The sequence below is a fragment of the Notolepis coatsorum genome (assembly GCF_963971535.1).
Source record: "Notolepis coatsorum genome assembly, chromosome: 9".
Taxonomy (NCBI): Eukaryota; Metazoa; Chordata; class Actinopteri; order Aulopiformes; family Paralepididae; genus Notolepis; species Notolepis coatsorum.
The window spans coordinates 7,300,177-7,320,375 of NC_140173.1; the positions used below are offsets into that span (position 1 = coordinate 7,300,177).

The 20,199-nt window shown below is 48.4% G+C and overlaps 1 protein-coding gene across 5 annotated transcripts in view; it reads left to right on the forward strand.

The window, feature by feature from the left end:
- The window catches only part of LOC311234375 (vinculin-like), a 131,161-nt gene that overhangs the window by 104,085 nt on the left and 6,877 nt on the right, over positions 1-20,199 (forward strand). The window lies entirely within an intron of this gene.

A 20,199-nucleotide genomic window follows, 5' to 3' on the forward strand; every position in this document is an offset into this window, starting at 1 on the left:
TACATTTACAGCTTCTCTATACACAGAGATGTCTGAGTTAACTACTGTAGTTCCACTGGTGGTGTAGGTGAGTTAACTAGTTCCGCTGGTGGTGTAGGTGAGTTAACTACTTCCTCTGGTGGTGTAGGTGAGTTAACTAGTTCCGCTGGTGATGTAGGTGAGTTAACTAGTTCCGCTGGTGTTGTAGGTGAGTTAACTAGTTCCGCTGGTGATGTAGGTGAGTTAACTAGTTCCGCTGGTGATGTAGGTGAGTTAACTACTTCCGCTGGTGGTGTAGGTGAGTTAACTAGTTCCGCTGGTGGTGTAGGTGAGTTAACTAGTTCCGCTGGTGATGTAGGTGAGTTAACTACTTCCGCTGGTGGTGTAGGTGAGTTAACTAGTTCCGCTGGTGATGTAGGTGAGTTAACTAGTTCCGCTGGTGATGTAGGTGAGTTAACTAGTTCCGCTGGTGATGTAGGTGAGTTAACTACTTCCGCTGGTGGTGTAGGTGAGTTAACTAGTTCCGCTGGTGATGTAGGTGAGTTAACTAGTTCCACTGGTGGTGTAGGTGAGTTAACTAGTTCCGCTGGTGTTGTAGGTGAGTTAACTACTTCCGCTGGTGGTGTAGGTGAGTTAACTACTTCCGCTGGTGGTGTAGGTGAGTTAACTAGTTCCGCTGGTGGTGTAGGTGAGTTAACTAGTTCCGCTGGTGGTGTAGGTGAGTTAACTAGTTCCGCTGGTGGTGTAGGTGAGTTAACTAGTTCCGCTGGTGATGTAGGTGAGTTAACGATAGGTTATGACTATAACCAAGTTCTGTTAGTTAGGGGCGATGCTTGGCATCACACTGCACTATCTCGCGTACGTGCACGCGTACTGAATAAACCACAAATGTACCTCTAATACCAGTATTAGTCTGACCACACCCCTCATCAGCTTACCTTCATAAGCAGGTGTGTGGTCACCTGCTCTCCTCCTTCCCAAGCTTTCACCACAAGGTGAGGACAAGGGCTGCAGCGGCCGTCTGATGCCAAGCATCGCCCCTAACTAACAGAACTTGGTTATAGTCATAACCTATCGTTCTGTATCGTTAGTGGCTTAGCTTGGCATCACACTGCACAAGGGAGGCCAAGCGGAGCCACTGGCTGACAAATACACCCCGCTGACAGCCCCCCCACAACCATCAGAACAGGGAGGGCCGAGCCCCCCCGACCCCCCCTAATGGCGGGTAGCCCCCCTATTAGGGACGTCACGGGAGGGCGACGGACCCGACCGTGCGAAGAGGCACTCAAGCAACTCAACGCACAGGGTGAGCAGACCGTGGCTTGACCCCACGACTACACACACGCACAACCCGCATGCCACCCGGGAACGAACGGAGGAACAACCTCGTTACTGCCCCCAGAATCACGGGGTCAAGGGCAAACCCAACCCCGTGGCAAGGCCGTAGCAGCGGAGCACGAAGGAAGACCCAGACCCACCAAAAGGACTGGACTCCCTAGAATGGGGGCCCGGAGAAGTCCATGATGCCAGCATCAAGACCCCACCAGGTGGGCACGTAGTGCCCCGCCCCCCACATCGCCAGCGTATTCGGACAAAGGCCCCTCAGTTACTGCACCTGGTATTCCCAGGCGGAATCCCATCCAAGTACTAACCAGGCCAGAACCTGCTTAGCTTCCGAGATCGGACGAGATCGGGCGTGTTCAGGTCGGTATGGCCGTAAGCCGAGCGGGCCCCGTCCCCCCAATAGTACACCGCCTGGCACACTGACCCTGCAGAACAGGCAGTCAGCATGGCCGTAAGCACACAAAAAAGGTTAACCAACGGAAGCAGGCAGCGCACCGGGGAAAAACCAGGCAACAGGCTGTTAACCCTAGCCTGGAGACTGCGGACGAGACAGGCGCCAGAGGGGACAGCTGAACACAGCCGCCCCGGCGGAAGGAGCGTAAGCTGGCGGTGTTGCATGACCAAGCCTCCATTTAACAACCCCCACCCAGAGGGGTCGAGGCAGAGAAGGCTGACACGATTGGCAGACGTCATGAACGTGCAGGGGCACCCTCAAACGGTGAACCCGGGAGTTGACACTGCTCCAACACACCAGGGAATCAACCACCTCGGTGTTACCCAATGCGGTGGTTGTTCCTATAACCCCTCAAGAAAAAACTCCAAAACACACCTGCGGGTATACACCGGCTATACCGCAGTACAAGTGTTTCAGTTTCCAAAAAGGGTTAACCCAGGCCTACGGGTCGCAAACATCACTTCGGACCGGGCCTGGCGGTACGGGAAGCACAGGGTCACCAGAGGAGGTCAAAAAACCACCCCCACAGGCCCCTCTTCGCCATGCGTGAGAGAGGAGCGAAAAATAATGGAGAACCAGCCCCTAAGCACACCGTACCTGGTATTCCCCGGCGGTCTCCCAACCAAGTACTAACCAGGACCAACCTGTGTAGCGGCCGAGATCCGACGAGATCGAGCGCGTACAGAATGGCATGGCTGTAAGCCATGACGACAGTGCTGAGTAAAAACATACCCAACCAGGGTCTCCATAGCGCTTAACCCTGTGACACCCAGACCGACCTGGCATTTTTCCCCCTGAAAAAAGCCCAAGTCCCTCAGGGTACCAGAACAGCAGATCTGCATCCCCGGCGGACAACGGGTTCAACTGATCCGGACCAGCGTGACCAGAACCAGTCCCGTGCCCTAACCACGCCGACATGCCTACTCCAGGAGAAGGGCAGATATGCGTGTTGATCTTAACATGAAAAGAAGGCGCCACCCAGACGTTCGGACGAACCGCGCCTGGTGGCCCACCCCAAGGGCGTGAGACCCCACTACATATGTTCAGATCCATCCCGTCATCATCCCCCAGACATGAACGAGAATCCGTCGACAACCCACCCAGGTCATGGGATGTGGTCGTCGGAAGAGGAAAAACCCCCATCTCAGTTGCTTTATAAAAACGCTGTTTCAACCACAAGCAACCAAGGCGTGCCAGTCAATCGCCTGTTTACAGCGAGCTAGCACTATACGTGCGTCGGGACACACCCCCATCAATGAACAGGCTATTTAGACCTGTCATTGAATCCCCAAGGCGCCCAGGGGAACGACAAGAGGGGTGTGACACTCCCTAACTCCAACACTTCTGGAATAGAAAGAAGGAAGCATCAACAGTATGTATCCCAGTCTACACAGCCGGGGTAAAAAAATTTCACATTTTTACATCCCACCACCCTCCCATAGGAAAGAGACGGGGATCCCCAGAGAGACTTCCCACGCGAGCTGTACAGATTGAAAAGAATATATTGCACCTTGAGCCATGTAAAAAACTGGTTTTAGGGCCTCCGGGGAAGAGGCACTGAACCCATACACACTCAATAAACGAATTGAATCGAATATACATACAATAGAAAAGGACCCTTCTAGAGGGTCCACTCACTTTGACAATCTGAGGAGGAAGGCTCTGTACTCTGATGGAGGCTTCCTCACATGGAAGAAGGAGTCCGAACTCACAGAAGGCCTGAATAGGCGCTTGGTGAGGAGGAGCCCTGACCACCCCCCCTGAAAACAGATCCATCACATGGACCTGAACAGCACACGGAAGTCCTACCAACAGAGACGCGCACGGTGACGTACTCTATGGCGGGGGAATTCCTGCGGTGCACACGCCCAATATACCAGGCCGTGGGACCAGGAACTCCCCCCCCCCCCCCCCCCCCCCCCCCGTAACGTGCCGAACCGCCACGTGACGGGAACCTTGAAGGACAGGGGGTGTACCCCTGACCGACAGAACAATGGGGAGAGGAAAGGTTACCAGTTCACCCCTTTACGACCCCACACCCATGATACGACGTAACGACAAAAAGAGAATATGACACAGTCATAGTCAGCTCTATGAAGCGTTTCACAGCTCCACACAGCGCATGAGCTAACCTGCTATCTGATTTTTACTAAGGAAAAACACAGAATAGAGAGGGCTCTAAGAACCCCGGTCCAACATACACATGTGCTTCTGTGGCCAGTACAACCCAGTTGTAGGTCACATGACACACACAACCCATCATCACCTACAAAAAATGGCAAAAACACTCAACAGAGGAACGCCGTTTTTTTCACAATGAGAGAATACATCATTCTTGATTAGTATCGACCACAGGCCTTGCTAAGCACACATGACAGCAACCAAACCAATTTCCCTTTAGGAAATAAGTTTCTCCAGCAGATTTAGCACAACCTCAGCAATCAAGCTAAGAGTTACATCGTATCCCTACCACACAAAAGACACAATTAATGCACAACATGTCTGATAGGAGGTGATAAAGTCCCCAGGGAACCGGGGGGGAAAACACAATCCTCCTATTTTACCCTCAATACGGCCAGTTAAAACAGGAAAACCTGTTTTTTTTTTTTGATCCACTTTTTCTCCCATTTTTCTATATTTTCTCCCATCCCAATTTCGTATCATCCAATTCAACCCTCCCCTGTCACGAACGCTGTTTCTTGCCTCCCACAAGCCGGCTGCAATGTGGACTAAGTCATACATAGCACAAGTCCCCTCCGGTACTTGAGGTAACAGCAGTCGCATCTTTTCACCTGCGCAGCTCGATCTCTCAGTGTCGAGGAGTAACGCGTGGGAGGCTCACGCTGCCCCCGACACTTCCTGATTCTACTGCGCAGGCGCACCAACCGACTTGTAGGAGTCGCTTGTTCACAACGTTCGATCCCCACCCTTCAGTTTTCCCTCCCCGTAATACGGCCAATGTGTATTACTGCGGACGACCAGCTAAACTGAAAACAATGTGGAGAGCTGGATTCGAACACACGAATCCTAGCGTCTCCACACTGGTGGCGAGTGCCTTGTCCACTACACCACCTAGCCGCCCTAACAGGAAAACCTGTTAATGTGTGAACACACTGTTCATTGTCATTACAGTCTGAGAAAGAATATTCTTTTACTCACTTGTCACCAAGCATAGCTTCATAGGTTAGTTGCCTTAGTAGTGAGTACACGGTACACATAAACACCATGATGTTTCTCACACAACAACCAGATCAATACATCACGATCTGCACGGAGAAGCTAACTGCCAGTGACAAAAACAGCTCACACATAACCCGCAACGTATCCTAAATGCATTGCAACAACACACGTTTTGGGAAAAAACACCGTTATTCACAATACATTTAGCAAAGTAAAACCAGAAGACGTGTTATGAGGTCTGGTCAACCCCGTTCCTACCCGGAACGCAGATCAGCGAAGTGCAGTCACAAGACACCGTAGAACACAGCCGTCCTGTGTTGTTCGATCCGGGCAGCGTCGCCGCTCCAACCAGTCGCTACAGTCCTCTTTGTTGACGCAATCCCCGTCCAGGCTCAGGGCAGGGTCGACGAAACATCCCCTGTCAAGGATGACGTCGCGGTCAAGAGTGTAAAACATGTTAAAATCAAAGCACGTTCAACAGAATAGCATCAAGCTAACGGCGATCAGAAGCGAGCTCCCGGCGGCGCGCGAGAAGCTAAGCTACCCCGCGCCAGCCATGGCCATAGCAGCAAGCTAACGTTACCTAGCGACCACGACATGCTAGCCCCGCAGCTAACAGCTGACTGGCTAATAGTAGGCCTTAAGCAGGCCATGCAGCGATCCAGCAGGCTAACGCAGCAGTTAACAGCTGACTGGCTAACCGTAAGCTATGAACATGTAAACAATGACATAACACTCACCCAGACAGGCCGCCGTTCTGAACCTCTCCTCACTTTTTAAGAGAAAAGAGAAAACAAGATGTCAACACCGCTTCACAACGGTGACTTTACCACATCCGGCGGAATCAGCACAGTACCAACTGGCCTGTGTAGCTGACTTTGAACACGAATCTGCCGCTATCGCACATTACATGCACATATCCCCTCGTGAAGGAATACTCTCATTTGGATATGAAAGATGGGGCCTTAACACGGTGACAGAGAGAATCCACTCGTCCAGAACACACAGGGATCACCAGTGTCAATGGTCGCGGCCCACTAGTTAAAACTATAATGGTCTCCAGACCAAGGCCTTCTGTCGCCTAGGCGGCTAAACAAAGGACCCTAGCCTGGGGCCGGTTTCCATAAACTTTGTCAAGTAGCCCCCATAGCACTAACAGACAAGTGGAGCCCGCCAGCAAACACTACTCACCCAACCTGGAACGCACCGCTTCTCACAACAGCGGCATGTCCGACAGTTCAGCTGTGGCCTGACAGGTTTCACCCCAACAAACACAGCAAGGAACTGCAGTTGAGAAGCATGCAGCGGCGTGCTCCCAATACGAAAACCGGTGGAGGGTTTTTAGAATGATCATCATCTTCTAGACACTCCAGTTACTTACTTACTTACTTACGCCTTTTACCCCGTTTGGGGCATAGGCCGTCAACAAGGGTTCTCCAAGCATCCCGATCCTGAGCCAACCTCTCAAGCTGGCCCCAGGTGTGTCCCATCTTCTTGGCATCGTCTTCCAAGTCTCTGCGCCAGGTGTTTCGTGGTCGGCCTCTCTTTCTTTTCCCTTGGGGGTTCCACCTGAGAGATTGTCTTGTGATGCTCAGGGATGGTTTACGGAGTGTATGGCCAATCCATCTCCAACGCCGTTGGAGAATCTCTTTCTCTCCAACTAAAAAACATCTGGAGCTCAAGAGACATTTCCATCACAACCAAGATCAGGATATTTAACACCAACGTGAAGTCAGTCCTACTCTATGGCGCTGAGACCTGGAGGACCACTGTCACAACAACCAATAAATTACAAGTTTTCCTAAACACCTGTCTGCGCCGAATCCTCCAGATTCGCTGGCCTAACACCATCAGCAATAAAGACCTGTGGCAACGAACACAACAACAGCCAGCAGAGAAAGACACTCCAGTACGAAGACAATATCGCCGTATTTTCTCGAAAATAGTGAGAGAGAAAATAAAGATATGATGTCAACGTATCCTTGTTTCCCAAGCTGTTCCTAATCCAATTTCTTCCATCATGGTGTCAAGTGTGGGGATCTACCGAGGCACTTCTTCCTTGTGGTGAAAGCGAGAAGGAGGAGAGCAGGTGACCACACACCTGCTTATGAAGGTAAGCTGATGAGGGGTGTGGTCAGACTAATACTGGTATTAGAGGTACATTTGTGGTTTATTCAGTACGCGTGCACGTACGCGAGATAGTGCAGTGTGATGCCAAGCTGAGCCCTAACGATACAGAACTAGTTCCACTGGTGGTGTAGGTGAGTTAACTACTTCCGCTGGTGATGTAGGTGAGTTAACTAGTTCCGCTGGTGTTGTAGGTGAGTTAACTAGTTCCGCTGGTGGTGTAGGTGAGTTAACTAGTTCCGCTGGTGATGTAGGTGAGTTAACTAGTTCCGCTGGTGATGTAGGTGAGTTAACTAGTTCCACTGGTGGTGTACAGTAGGTGGGTTAACTAGTTCCACTGGTGACGTACAGTAGGTGGGTTAACTAGTTCCACTGGTGAGGTACAGTAGGTGAGTTAACTAGTTCCACTGGTGAGGTACAGTAGGTGAGTTAACTAGTTCCACTGGTGAGGTACAGTAGGTGGGTTAACTAGTTCCACTGGTGAGGTACAGTAGGTGAGTTAACTAGTTCCACTGGTGAGGTACAGTAGGTGAGTTAACTAGTTCCACTGGTGAGGTACAGTAGGTGGGTTAACTAGTTCCACTGGTGAGGTACAGTAGGTGAGTTAACTAGTTCCACTGGTGGTGTACAGTAGGTGAGTTAACTAGTTCCACTGGTGAGGTACAGTAGGTGAGTTAACTAGTTCCACTGGTGAGGTACAGTAGGTGAGTTAACTAGTTCCACTGGTGAGGTACAGTAGGTGAGTTAACTAGTTCCACTGGTGAGGTACAGTAGGTGGGTTAACTAGTTCCACTGGTGAGGTACAGTAGGTGAGTTAACTAGTTCCACTGGTGAGGTACAGTAGGTGGGTTAACTAGTTCCACTGGTGACGTACAGTAGGTGGGTTAACTAGTTCCACTGGTGAGGTACAGTAGGTGAGTTAACTAGTTCCACTGGTGAGGTACAGTAGGTGAGTTAACTAGTTCCACTGGTGAGGTACAGTAGGTGGGTTAACTAGTTCCACTGGTGAGGTACAGTAGGTGAGTTAACTAGTTCCACTGGTGGTGTACAGTAGGTGAGTTAACTAGTTCCACTGGTGAGGTACAGTAGGTGAGTTAACTAGTTCCACTGGTGATGTACAGTAGGTGGGTTAACTAGTTCCACTGGTGAGGTACAGTAGGTGAGTTAACTAGTTCCACTGGTGAGGTACAGTAGGTGGGTTAACTAGTTCCACTGGTGAGGTACAGTAGGTGGGTTAACTAGTTCCACTGGTGAGGTACAGTAGGTGAGTTAACTAGTTCCACTGGTGAGGTACAGTAGGTGGGTTAACTAGTTCCACTGGTGAGGTACAGTAGGTGGGTTAACTAGTTCCACTGGTGAGGTACAGTAGGTGGGTTAACTAGTTCCACTGGTGAGGTAGGTGAGTTAACTAGTTCCACTGGTGAGGTACAGTAGGTGAGTTAACTAGTTCCACTGGTGAGGTACAGTAGGTGAGTTAACTAGTTCCACTGGTGAGGTACAGTAGGTGAGTTAACTAGTTCCACTGGTGAGGTACAGTAGGTGGGTTAACTAGTTCCACTGGTGAGGTACAGTAGGTGAGTTAACTAGTTCCACTGGTGACGTACAGTAGGTGGGTTAACTAGTTCCACTGGTGATGTACAGTAGGTGAGTTAACTAGTTCCACTGGTGAGGTACAGTAGGTGAGTTAACTAGTTCCACTGGTGACGTACAGTAGGTGAGTTAACTAGTTCCACTGGTGATGTACAGTAGGTGAGTTAACTAGTTCCACTGGTGAGGTACAGTAGGTGAGTTAACTAGTTCCACTGGTGAGGTACAGTAGGTGGGTTAACTAGTTCCACTGGTGACATACAGTAGGTGAGTTAACTAGTTCCACTGGTGAGGTACAGTAGGTGAGTTAACTAGTTCCACTGGTGATGTACAGTAGGTGAGTTAACTAGTTCCACTGGTGAGGTACAGTAGGTGGGTTAACTAGTTCCACTGGTGAGGTACAGTAGGTGAGTTAACTAGTTCCACTGGTGACGTACAGTAGGTGAGTTAACTAGTTCCACTGGTGAGGTACAGTAGGTGGGTTAACTAGTTCCACTGGTGAGGTACAGTAGGTGAGTTAACTAGTTCCACTGGTGAGGTACAGTAGGTGAGTTAACTAGTTCCACTGGTGAGGTACAGTAGGTGAGTTAACTAGTTCCACTGGTGAGGTACAGTAGGTGAGTTAACTAGTTCCACTGGTGGTGTACAGTAGGTGGGTTAACTAGTTCCACTGGTGGTGTACAGTAGGTGAGTTAACTAGTTCCACTGGTGAGGTACAGTAGGTGAGTTAACTAGTTCCACTGGTGAGGTACAGTAGGTGAGTTAACTAGTTCCACTGGTGACGTACAGTAGGTGAGTTAACTAGTTCCACTGGTGAGGTACAGTAGGTGAGTTAACTAGTTCCACTGGTGAGGTACAGTAGGTGGGTTAACTAGTTCCACTGGTGAGGTACAGTAGGTGAGTTAACTAGTTCCACTGGTGAGGTACAGTAGGTGAGTTAACTAGTTCCACTGGTGAGGTACAGTAGGTGGGTTAACTAGTTCCACTGGTGGTGTACAGTAGGTGAGTTAACTAGTTCCACTGGTGATGTACAGTAGGTGAGTTAACTAGTTCCACTGGTGAGGTACAGTAGGTGAGTTAACTAGTTCCACTGGTGAGGTACAGTAGGTGAGTTAACTAGTTCCACTGGTGAGGTACAGTAGGTGAGTTAACTAGTTCCACTGGTGAGGTACAGTAGGTGAGTTAACTAGTTCCACTGGTGAGGTACAGTAGGTGGGTTAACTAGTTCCACTGGTGAGGTACAGTAGGTGGGTTAACTAGTTCCACTGGTGAGGTACAGTAGGTGAGTTAACTAGTTCCACTGGTGAGGTACAGTAGGTGAGTTAACTAGTTCCACTGGTGACGTACAGTAGGTGGGTTAACTAGTTCCACTGGTGAGGTACAGTAGGTGGGTTAACTAGTTCCACTGGTGAGGTACAGTAGGTGAGTTAACTAGTTCCACTGGTGAGGTACAGTAGGTGAGTTAACTAGTTCCACTGGTGACGTACAGTAGGTGGGTTAACTAGTTCCACTGGTGACGTACAGTAGGTGGGTTAACTAGTTCCACTGGTGAGGTACAGTAGGTGAGTTAACTAGTTCCACTGGTGAGGTACAGTAGGTGGGTTAACTAGTTCCACTGGTGAGGTACAGTAGGTGAGTTAACTAGTTCCACTGGTGAGGTACAGTAGGTGAGTTAACTAGTTCCACTGGTGAGGTACAGTAGGTGGGTTAACTAGTTCCACTGGTGGTGTACAGTAGGTGGGTTAACTAGTTCCACTGGTGAGGTACAGTAGGTGAGTTAACTAGTTCCACTGGTGACGTACAGTAGGTGAGTTAACTAGTTCCACTGGTGGTGTACAGTAGGTGAGTTAACTAGTTCCACTGGTGAGGTAGGTGAGTTAACTAGTTCCACTGGTGAGGTACAGTAGGTGGGTTAACTAGTTCCACTGGTGAGGTACAGTAGGTGGGTTAACTAGTTCCACTGGTGAGGTACAGTAGGTGGGTTAACTAGTTCCACTGGTGACGTACAGTAGGTGGGTTAACTAGTTCCACTGGTGAGGTACAGTAGGTGGGTTAACTAGTTCCACTGGTGAGGTACAGTAGGTGGGTTAACTAGTTCCACTGGTGAGGTACAGTAGGTGAGTTAACTAGTTCCACTGGTGAGGTACAGTAGGTGGGTTAACTAGTTCCACTGGTGAGGTACAGTAGGTGAGTTAACTAGTTCCACTGGTGAGGTACAGTAGGTGGGTTAACTAGTTCCACTGGTGAGGTACAGTAGGTGAGTTAACTAGTTCCACTGGTGAGGTACAGTAGGTGAGTTAACTAGTTCCACTGGTGAGGTACAGTAGGTGGGTTAACTAGTTCCACTGGTGAGGTACAGTAGGTGAGTTAACTAGTTCCACTGGTGAGGTACAGTAGGTGGGTTAACTAGTTCCACTGGTGAGGTACAGTAGGTGAGTTAACTAGTTCCACTGGTGAGGTACAGTAGGTGGGTTAACTAGTTCCACTGGTGAGGTACAGTAGGTGAGTTAACTAGTTCCACTGGTGAGGTACAGTAGGTGAGTTAACTAGTTCCACTGGTGAGGTACAGTAGGTGAGTTAACTAGTTCCACTGGTGAGGTACAGTAGGTGAGTTAACTAGTTCCACTGGTGAGGTACAGTAGGTGGGTTAACTAGTTCCACTGGTGAGGTACAGTAGGTGAGTTAACTAGTTCCACTGGTGAGGTACAGTAGGTGGGTTAACTAGTTCCACTGGTGAGGTACAGTAGGTGAGTTAACTAGTTCCACTGGTGAGGTACAGTAGGTGAGTTAACTAGTTCCACTGGTGAGGTAGGTGAGTTAACTAGTTCCACTGGTGAGGTACAGTAGGTGAGTTAACTAGTTCCACTGGTGAGGTACAGTAGGTGAGTTAACTAGTTCCACTGGTGAGGTACAGTAGGTGAGTTAACTAGTTCCACTGGTGAGGTACAGTAGGTGAGTTAACTAGTTCCACTGGTGAGGTACAGTAGGTGAGTTAACTAGTTCCACTGGTGAGGTACAGTAGGTGAGTTAACTAGTTCCACTGGTGAGGTACAGTAGGTGAGTTAACTAGTTCCACTGGTGAGGTACAGTAGGTGGGTTAACTAGTTCCACTGGTGAGGTACAGTAGGTGAGTTAACTAGTTCCACTGGTGAGGTACAGTAGGTGAGTTAACTAGTTCCACTGGTGAGGTACAGTAGGTGGGTTAACTAGTTCCACTGGTGAGGTACAGTAGGTGGGTTAACTAGTTCCACTGGTGAGGTACAGTAGGTGAGTTAACTAGTTCCACTGGTGAGGTACAGTAGGTGAGTTAACTAGTTCCACTGGTGAGGTACAGTAGGTGAGTTAACTAGTTCCACTGGTGAGGTACAGTAGGTGAGTTAACTAGTTCCACTGGTGAGGTACAGTAGGTGAGTTAACTAGTTCCACTGGTGAGGTACAGTAGGTGAGTTAACTAGTTCCACTGGTGAGGTACAGTAGGTGAGTTAACTAGTTCCACTGGTGAGGTACAGTAGGTGAGTTAACTAGTTCCACTGGTGGTGTACAGTAGGTGAGTTAACTAGTTCCACTGGTGAGGTACAGTAGGTGAGTTAACTAGTTCCACTGGTGAGGTACAGTAGGTGAGTTAACTAGTTCCACTGGTGACGTACAGTAGGTGAGTTAACTAGTTCCACTGGTGACGTACAGTAGGTGAGTTAACTAGTTCCACTGGTGAGGTACAGTAGGTGGGTTAACTAGTTCCGCTGGTGACGTACAGTAGGTGGGTTAACTAGTTCCACTGGTGAGGTACAGTAGGTGGGTTAACTAGTTCCACTGGTGAGGTACAGTAGGTGAGTTAACTAGTTCCACTGGTGAGGTACAGTAGGTGAGTTAACTAGTTCCACTGGTGGTGTAGGTGAGTTAACTAGTTCCACTGGTGAGGTACAGTAGGTGAGTTAACTAGTTCCACTGGTGAGGTACAGTAGGTGAGTTAACTAGTTCCACTGGTGACGTACAGTAGGTGGGTTAACTAGTTCCACTGGTGAGGTACAGTAGGTGGGTTAACTAGTTCCACTGGTGACGTACAGTAGGTGAGTTAACTAGTTCCACTGGTGACGTACAGTAGGTGAGTTAACTAGTTCCACTGGTGACGTACAGTAGGTGGGTTAACTAGTTCCACTGGTGAGGTACAGTAGGTGAGTTAACTAGTTCCACTGGTGAGGTACAGTAGGTGAGTTAACTAGTTCCACTGGTGAGGTACAGTAGGTGAGTTAACTAGTTCCACTGGTGAGGTACAGTAGGTGAGTTAACTAGTTCCACTGGTGAGGTACAGTAGGTGAGTTAACTAGTTCCACTGGTGAGGTACAGTAGGTGGGTTAACTAGTTCCACTGGTGAGGTACAGTAGGTGGGTTAACTAGTTCCACTGGTGACGTACAGTAGGTGGGTTAACTAGTTCCACTGGTGAGGTACAGTAGGTGAGTTAACTAGTTCCACTGGTGAGGTACAGTAGGTGAGTTAACTAGTTCCACTGGTGAGGTACAGTAGGTGAGTTAACTAGTTCCACTGGTGACGTACAGTAGGTGGGTTAACTAGTTCCACTGGTGAGGTACAGTAGGTGAGTTAACTAGTTCCACTGGTGACGTACAGTAGGTGAGTTAACTAGTTCCACTGGTGAGGTACAGTAGGTGGGTTAACTAGTTCCACTGGTGAGGTACAGTAGGTGAGTTAACTAGTTCCACTGGTGAGGTACAGTAGGTGGGTTAACTAGTTCCACTGGTGAGGTACAGTAGGTGAGTTAACTAGTTCCACTGGTGAGGTACAGTAGGTGAGTTAACTAGTTCCACTGGTGAGGTACAGTAGGTGAGTTAACTAGTTCCACTGGTGAGGTACAGTAGGTGAGTTAACTAGTTCCACTGGTGACGTACAGTAGGTGGGTTAACTAGTTCCACTGGTGACATACAGTAGGTGAGTTAACTAGTTCCACTGGTGAGGTACAGTAGGTGGGTTAACTAGTTCCACTGGTGAGGTACAGTAGGTGAGTTAACTAGTTCCACTGGTGAGGTACAGTAGGTGGGTTAACTAGTTCCACTGGTGACGTACAGTAGGTGGGTTAACTAGTTCCACTGGTGAGGTACAGTAGGTGGGTTAACTAGTTCCACTGGTGAGGTACAGTAGGTGGGTTAACTAGTTCCACTGGTGAGGTACAGTAGGTGAGTTAACTAGTTCCACTGGTGAGGTACAGTAGGTGAGTTAACTAGTTCCACTGGTGAGGTACAGTAGGTGGGTTAACTAGTTCCACTGGTGAGGTACAGTAGGTGAGTTAACTAGTTCCACTGGTGAGGTACAGTAGGTGAGTTAACTAGTTCCACTGGTGAGGTTACAGTAGGTGAGTTAACTAGTTCCACTGGTGAGGTACAGTAGGTGAGTTAACTAGTTCCACTGGTGAGGTACAGTAGGTGGGTTAACTAGTTCCACTGGTGAGGTACAGTAGGTGAGTTAACTAGTTCCACTGGTGAGGTACAGTAGGTGGGTTAACTAGTTCCACTGGTGAGGTACAGTAGGTGAGTTAACTAGTTCCACTGGTGAGGTACAGTAGGTGAGTTAACTAGTTCCACTGGTGAGGTACAGTAGGTGAGTTAACTAGTTCCACTGGTGACGTACAGTAGGTGGGTTAACTAGTTCCACTGGTGAGGTACAGTAGGTGGGTTAACTAGTTCCAACTGGTGAGGTACAGTAGGTGGGTTAACTAGTTCCACTGGTGAGGTACAGTAGGTGAGTTAACTAGTTCCACTGGTGAGGTACAGTAGGTGGGTTAACTAGTTCCACTGGTGAGGTACAGTAGGTGAGTTAACTAGTTCCACTGGTGAGGTACAGTAGGTGAGTTAACTAGTTCCACTGGTGAGGTACAGTAGGTGAGTTAACTAGTTCCACTGGTGAGGTACAGTAGGTGAGTTAACTAGTTCCACTGGTGAGGTACAGTAGGTGAGTTAACTAGTTCCACTGGTGAGGTACAGTAGGTGGGTTAACTAGTTCCACTGGTGAGGTACAGTAGGTGAGTTAACTAGTTCCACTGGTGAGGTACAGTAGGTGGGTTAACTAGTTCCACTGGTGAGGTACAGTAGGTGGGTTAACTAGTTCCACTGGTGAGGTACAGTAGGTGAGTTAACTAGTTCCACTGGTGAGGTACAGTAGGTGAGTTAACTAGTTCCACTGGTGAGGTACAGTAGGTGGGTTAACTAGTTCCACTGGTGAGGTACAGTAGGTGAGTTAACTAGTTCCACTGGTGAGGTACAGTAGGTGAGTTAACTAGTTCCACTGGTGAGGTACAGTAGGTGGGTTAACTAGTTCCACTGGTGAGGTAGGTGGGTTAACTAGTTCCACTGGTGATGTACAGTAGGTGGGTTAACTAGTTCCACTGGTGAGGTACAGTAGGTGGGTTAACTAGTTCCACTGGTGAGGTACAGTAGGTGAGTTAACTAGTTCCACTGGTGAGGTACAGTAGGTGGGTTAACTAGTTCCACTGGTGAGGTACAGTAGGTGAGTTAACTAGTTCCACTGGTGAGGTACAGTAGGTGGGTTAACTAGTTCCACTGGTGAGGTACAGTAGGTGAGTTAACTAGTTCCACTGGTGAGGTACAGTAGGTGAGTTAACTAGTTCCACTGGTGAGGTACAGTAGGTGGGTTAACTAGTTCCACTGGTGAGGTACAGTAGGTGGGTTAACTAGTTCCACTGGTGAGGTACAGTAGGTGAGTTAACTAGTTCCACTGGTGACGTACAGTAGGTGGGTTAACTAGTTCCACTGGTGAGGTACAGTAGGTGGGTTAACTAGTTCCACTGGTGAGGTACAGTAGGTGAGTTAACTAGTTCCACTGGTGAGGTACAGTAGGTGGGTTAACTAGTTCCACTGGTGAGGTACAGTAGGTGGGTTAACTAGTTCCACTGGTGAGGTACAGTAGGTGGGTTAACTAGTTCCACTGGTGAGGTACAGTAGGTGAGTTAACTAGTTCCACTGGTGACGTACAGTAGGTGGGTTAACTAGTTCCACTGGTGAGGTACAGTAGGTGAGTTAACTAGTTCCACTGGTGAGGTACAGTAGGTGAGTTAACTAGTTCCACTGGTGAGGTACAGTAGGTGAGTTAACTAGTTCCACTGGTGAGGTACAGTAGGTGGGTTAACTAGTTCCACTGGTGAGGTACAGTAGGTGGGTTAACTAGTTCCACTGGTGACGTACAGTAGGTGAGTTAACTAGTTCCACTGGTGAGGTACAGTAGGTGAGTTAACTAGTTCCACTGGTGACGTACAGTAGGTGAGTTAACTAGTTCCACTGGTGAGGTACAGTAGGTGGGTTAACTAGTTCCACTGGTGAGGTACAGTAGGTGGGTTAACTAGTTCCACTGGTGAGGTACAGTAGGTGAGTTAACTAGTTCCACTGGTGAGGTACAGTAGGTGAGTTAACTAGTTCCACTGGTGAGGTACAGTAGGTGGGTTAACTAGTTCCACTGGTGAGGTACAGTAGGTGGGTTAACTAGTTCCACTGGTGAGGTACAGTAGGTGAGGTTAACTAGTTCCACTGGTGAGGTACAGTAGGTGAGTTAACTAGTTCCACTGGTGAGGTACAGTAGGTGAGTTAACTAGTTCCACTGGTGAGGTACAGTAGGTGGGTTAACTAGTTCCACTGGTGAGGTACAGTAGGTGAGTTAACTAGTTCCACTGGTGAGGTACAGTAGGTGAGTTAACTAGTTCCACTGGTGACGTACAGTAGGTGAGTTAACTAGTTCCACTGGTGAGGTACAGTAGGTGGGTTAACTAGTTCCACTGGTGAGGTACAGTAGGTGAGTTAACTAGTTCCACTGGTGAGGTACAGTAGGTGAGTTAACTAGTTCCACTGGTGAGGTACAGTAGGTGGGTTAACTAGTTCCACTGGTGAGGTACAGTAGGTGAGTTAACTAGTTCCACTGGTGAGGTACAGTAGGTGGGTTAACTAGTTCCACTGGTGAGGTACAGTAGGTGAGTTAACTAGTTCCACTGGTGAGGTACAGTAGGTGGGTTAACTAGTTCCACTGGTGAGGTACAGTAGGTGGGTTAACTAGTTCCACTGGTGAGGTACAGTAGGTGAGTTAACTAGTTCCACTGGTGAGGTACAGTAGGTGGGTTAACTAGTTCCACTGGTGAGGTACAGTAGGTGAGTTAACTAGTTCCACTGGTGAGGTACAGTAGGTGAGGTTAACTAGTTCCACTGGTGAGGTACAGTAGGTGAGTTAACTAGTTCCACTGGTGAGGTACAGTAGGTGAGTTAACTAGTTCCACTGGTGAGTACAGTAGGTGGGTTAACTAGTTCCACTGGTGAGGTACAGTAGGTGAGTTAACTAGTTCCACTGGTGAGGTACAGTAGGTGGGTTAACTAGTTCCACTGGTGAGGTACAGTAGGTGAGTTAACTAGTTCCACTGGTGAGGTACAGTAGGTGAGTTAACTAGTTCCACTGGTGAGGTACAGTAGGTGGGTTAACTAGTTCCACTGGTGAGGTACAGTAGGTGAGTTAACTAGTTCCACTGGTGAGGTACAGTAGGTGAGTTAACTAGTTCCACTGGTGAGGTACAGTAGGTGGGTTAACTAGTTCCACTGGTGACGTACAGTAGGTGAGTTAACTAGTTCCACTGGTGAGGTACAGTAGGTGAGTTAACTAGTTCCACTGGTGACGGTACAGTAGGTGAGTTAACTAGTTCCACTGGTGACGTACAGTAGGTGAGTTAACTAGTTCCACTGGTGAGGTACAGTAGGTGAGTTAACTAGTTCCACTGGTGAGGTACAGTAGGTGGGTTAACTAGTTCCACTGGTGAGGTACAGTAGGTGAGTTAACTAGTTCCACTGGTGAGGTACAGTAGGTGAGTTAACTAGTTCCACTGGTGAGGTACAGTAGGTGAGTTAACTAGTTCCACTGGTGACGTACAGTAGGTGAGTTAACTAGTTCCACTGGTGAGGTACAGTAGGTGAGTTAACTAGTTCCACTGGTGAGGTACAGTAGGTGAGTTAACTAGTTCCACTGGTGAGGTACAGTAGGTGAGTTAACTAGTTCCACTGGTGAGGTACAGTAGGTGAGTTAACTAGTTCCACTGGTGAGGTACAGTAGGTGGTTAACTAGTTCCACTGGTGAGGTACAGTAGGTGAGTTAACTAGTTCCACTGGTGAGGTACAGTAGGTGAGTTAACTAGTTCCACTGGTGAGGTACAGTAGGTGAGTTAACTAGTTCCACTGGTGAGGTACAGTAGGTGAGTTAACTAGTTCCACTGGTGAGGTACAGTAGGTGAGTTAACTAGTTCCACTGGTGACGGTACAGTAGGTGAGTTAACTAGTTCCACTGGTGAGGTACAGTAGGTGGGTTAACTAGTTCCACTGGTGAGGTACAGTAGGTGAGTTAACTAGTTCCACTGGTGAGGTACAGTAGGTGAGTTAACTAGTTCCACTGGTGACGTACAGTAGGTGAGTTAACTAGTTCCACTGGTGACGTACAGGTAGGTGGGTTAACTAGTTCCACTGGTGAGGTACAGTAGGTGAGTTAACTAGTTCCACTGGTGAGGTACAGTAGGTGAGTTAACTAGTTCCACTGGTGAGGTACAGTAGGTGGGTTAACTAGTTCCACTGGTGAGGTACAGTAGGTGAGTTAACTAGTTCCACTGGTGAGGTACAGTAGGTGGGTTAACTAGTTCCACTGGTGAGGTACAGTAGGTGGGTTAACTAGTTCCACTGGGTGACGGTACAGTAGGTGAGTTAACTAGTTCCACTGAGGTACAGTAGGTGGGTTAACTAGTTCCACTGGTGAGGTACAGTAGGTGGGTTAACTAGTTCCACTGGTGACGTACAGTAGGTGAGTTAACTAGTTCCACTGGTGAGGTACAGTAGGTGAGTTAACTAGTTCCACTGGTGAGGTACAGTAGGTGGGTTAACTAGTTCCACTGGTGAGGTACAGTAGGTGAGTTAACTAGTTCCACTGGTGAGGTACAGTAGGTGAGTTAACTAGTTCCACTGGTGACGTACAGTAGGTGGGTTAACTAGTTCCACTGGTGACGTACAGTAGGTGAGTTAACTAGTTCCACTGGTGAGGTACAGTAGGTGAGTTAACTAGTTCCACTGGTGAGGTACAGTAGGTGAGTTAACTAGTTCCACTGGTGACGTACAGTAGGTGAGTTAACTAGTTCCACTGGTGAGGTACAGTAGGTGAGTTAACTAGTTCCACTGGTGAGGTACAGTAGGTGAGTTAACTAGTTCCACTGGTGACGTACAGTAGGTGGGTTAACTAGTTCCACTGGTGAGGTACAGTAGGTGAGTTAACTAGTTCCACTGGTGAGGTACAGTAGGTGAGTTAACTAGTTCCACTGGTGAGGTACAGTAGGTGAGTTAACTAGTTCCACTGGTGACGTACAGTAGGTGAGTTAACTAGTTCCACTGGTGACGTACAGTAGGTGAGTTAACTAGTTCCACTGGTGACGGTACAGTAGGTGGGTTAACTAGTTCCACTGGTGAGGTACAGTAGGTGAGTTAACTAGTTCCACTGGTGAGGTACAGTAGGTGGGTTAACTAGTTCCACTGGTGAGGTACAGTAGGTGAGTTAACTAGTTCCACTGGTGAGGTACAGTAGGTGGGTTAACTAGTTCCACTGGTGAGGTACAGTAGGTGAGTTAACTAGTTCCACTGGTGAGGTACAGTAGGTGGGTTAACTAGTTCCACTGGTGAGGTACAGTAGGTGAGTTAACTAGTTCCACTGGTGGTGTACAGTAGGTGAGTTAACTAGTTCCACTGGTGAGGTACAGTAGGTGGGTTAACTAGTTCCACTGGTGACGTACAGTAGGTGAGTTAACTAGTTCCACTGGTGAGGTACAGTAGGTGAGTTAACTAGTTCCACTGGTGAGGTACAGTAGGTGAGTTAACTAGTTCCACTGGTGAGGTACAGTAGGTGAGTTAACTAGTTCCACTGGTGAGGTACAGTAGGTGAGTTAACTAGTTCCACTGGTGAGGTACAGTAGGTGAGTTAACTAGTTCCACTGGTGAGGTACAGTAGGTGAGTTAACTAGTTCCACTGGTGAGGTACAGTAGGTGAGTTAACTAGTTCCACTGGTGAGGTACAGTAGGTGAGTTAACTAGTTCCACTGGTGAGGTACAGTAGGTGAGTTAACTAGTTCCACTGGTGATGTACAGTAGGTGAGTTAACTAGTTCCACTGGTGAGGTACAGTAGGTGAGTTAACTAGTTCCACTGGTGAGGTACAGTAGGTGGGTTAACTAGTTCCACTGGTGAGGTACAGTAGGTGGGTTAACTAGTTCCACTGGTGAGGTACAGTAGGTGGGTTAACTAGTTCCACTGGTGACGTACAGTAGGTGAGTTAACTAGTTCCACTGGTGAGGTACAGTAGGTGAGTTAACTAGTTCCACTGGTGGTGTACAGTAGGTGAGTTAACTAGTTCCACTGGTGAGGTACAGTAGGTGAGTTAACTAGTTCCACTGGTGAGGTACAGTAGGTGAGTTAACTAGTTCCACTGGTGACGTACAGTAGGTGGGT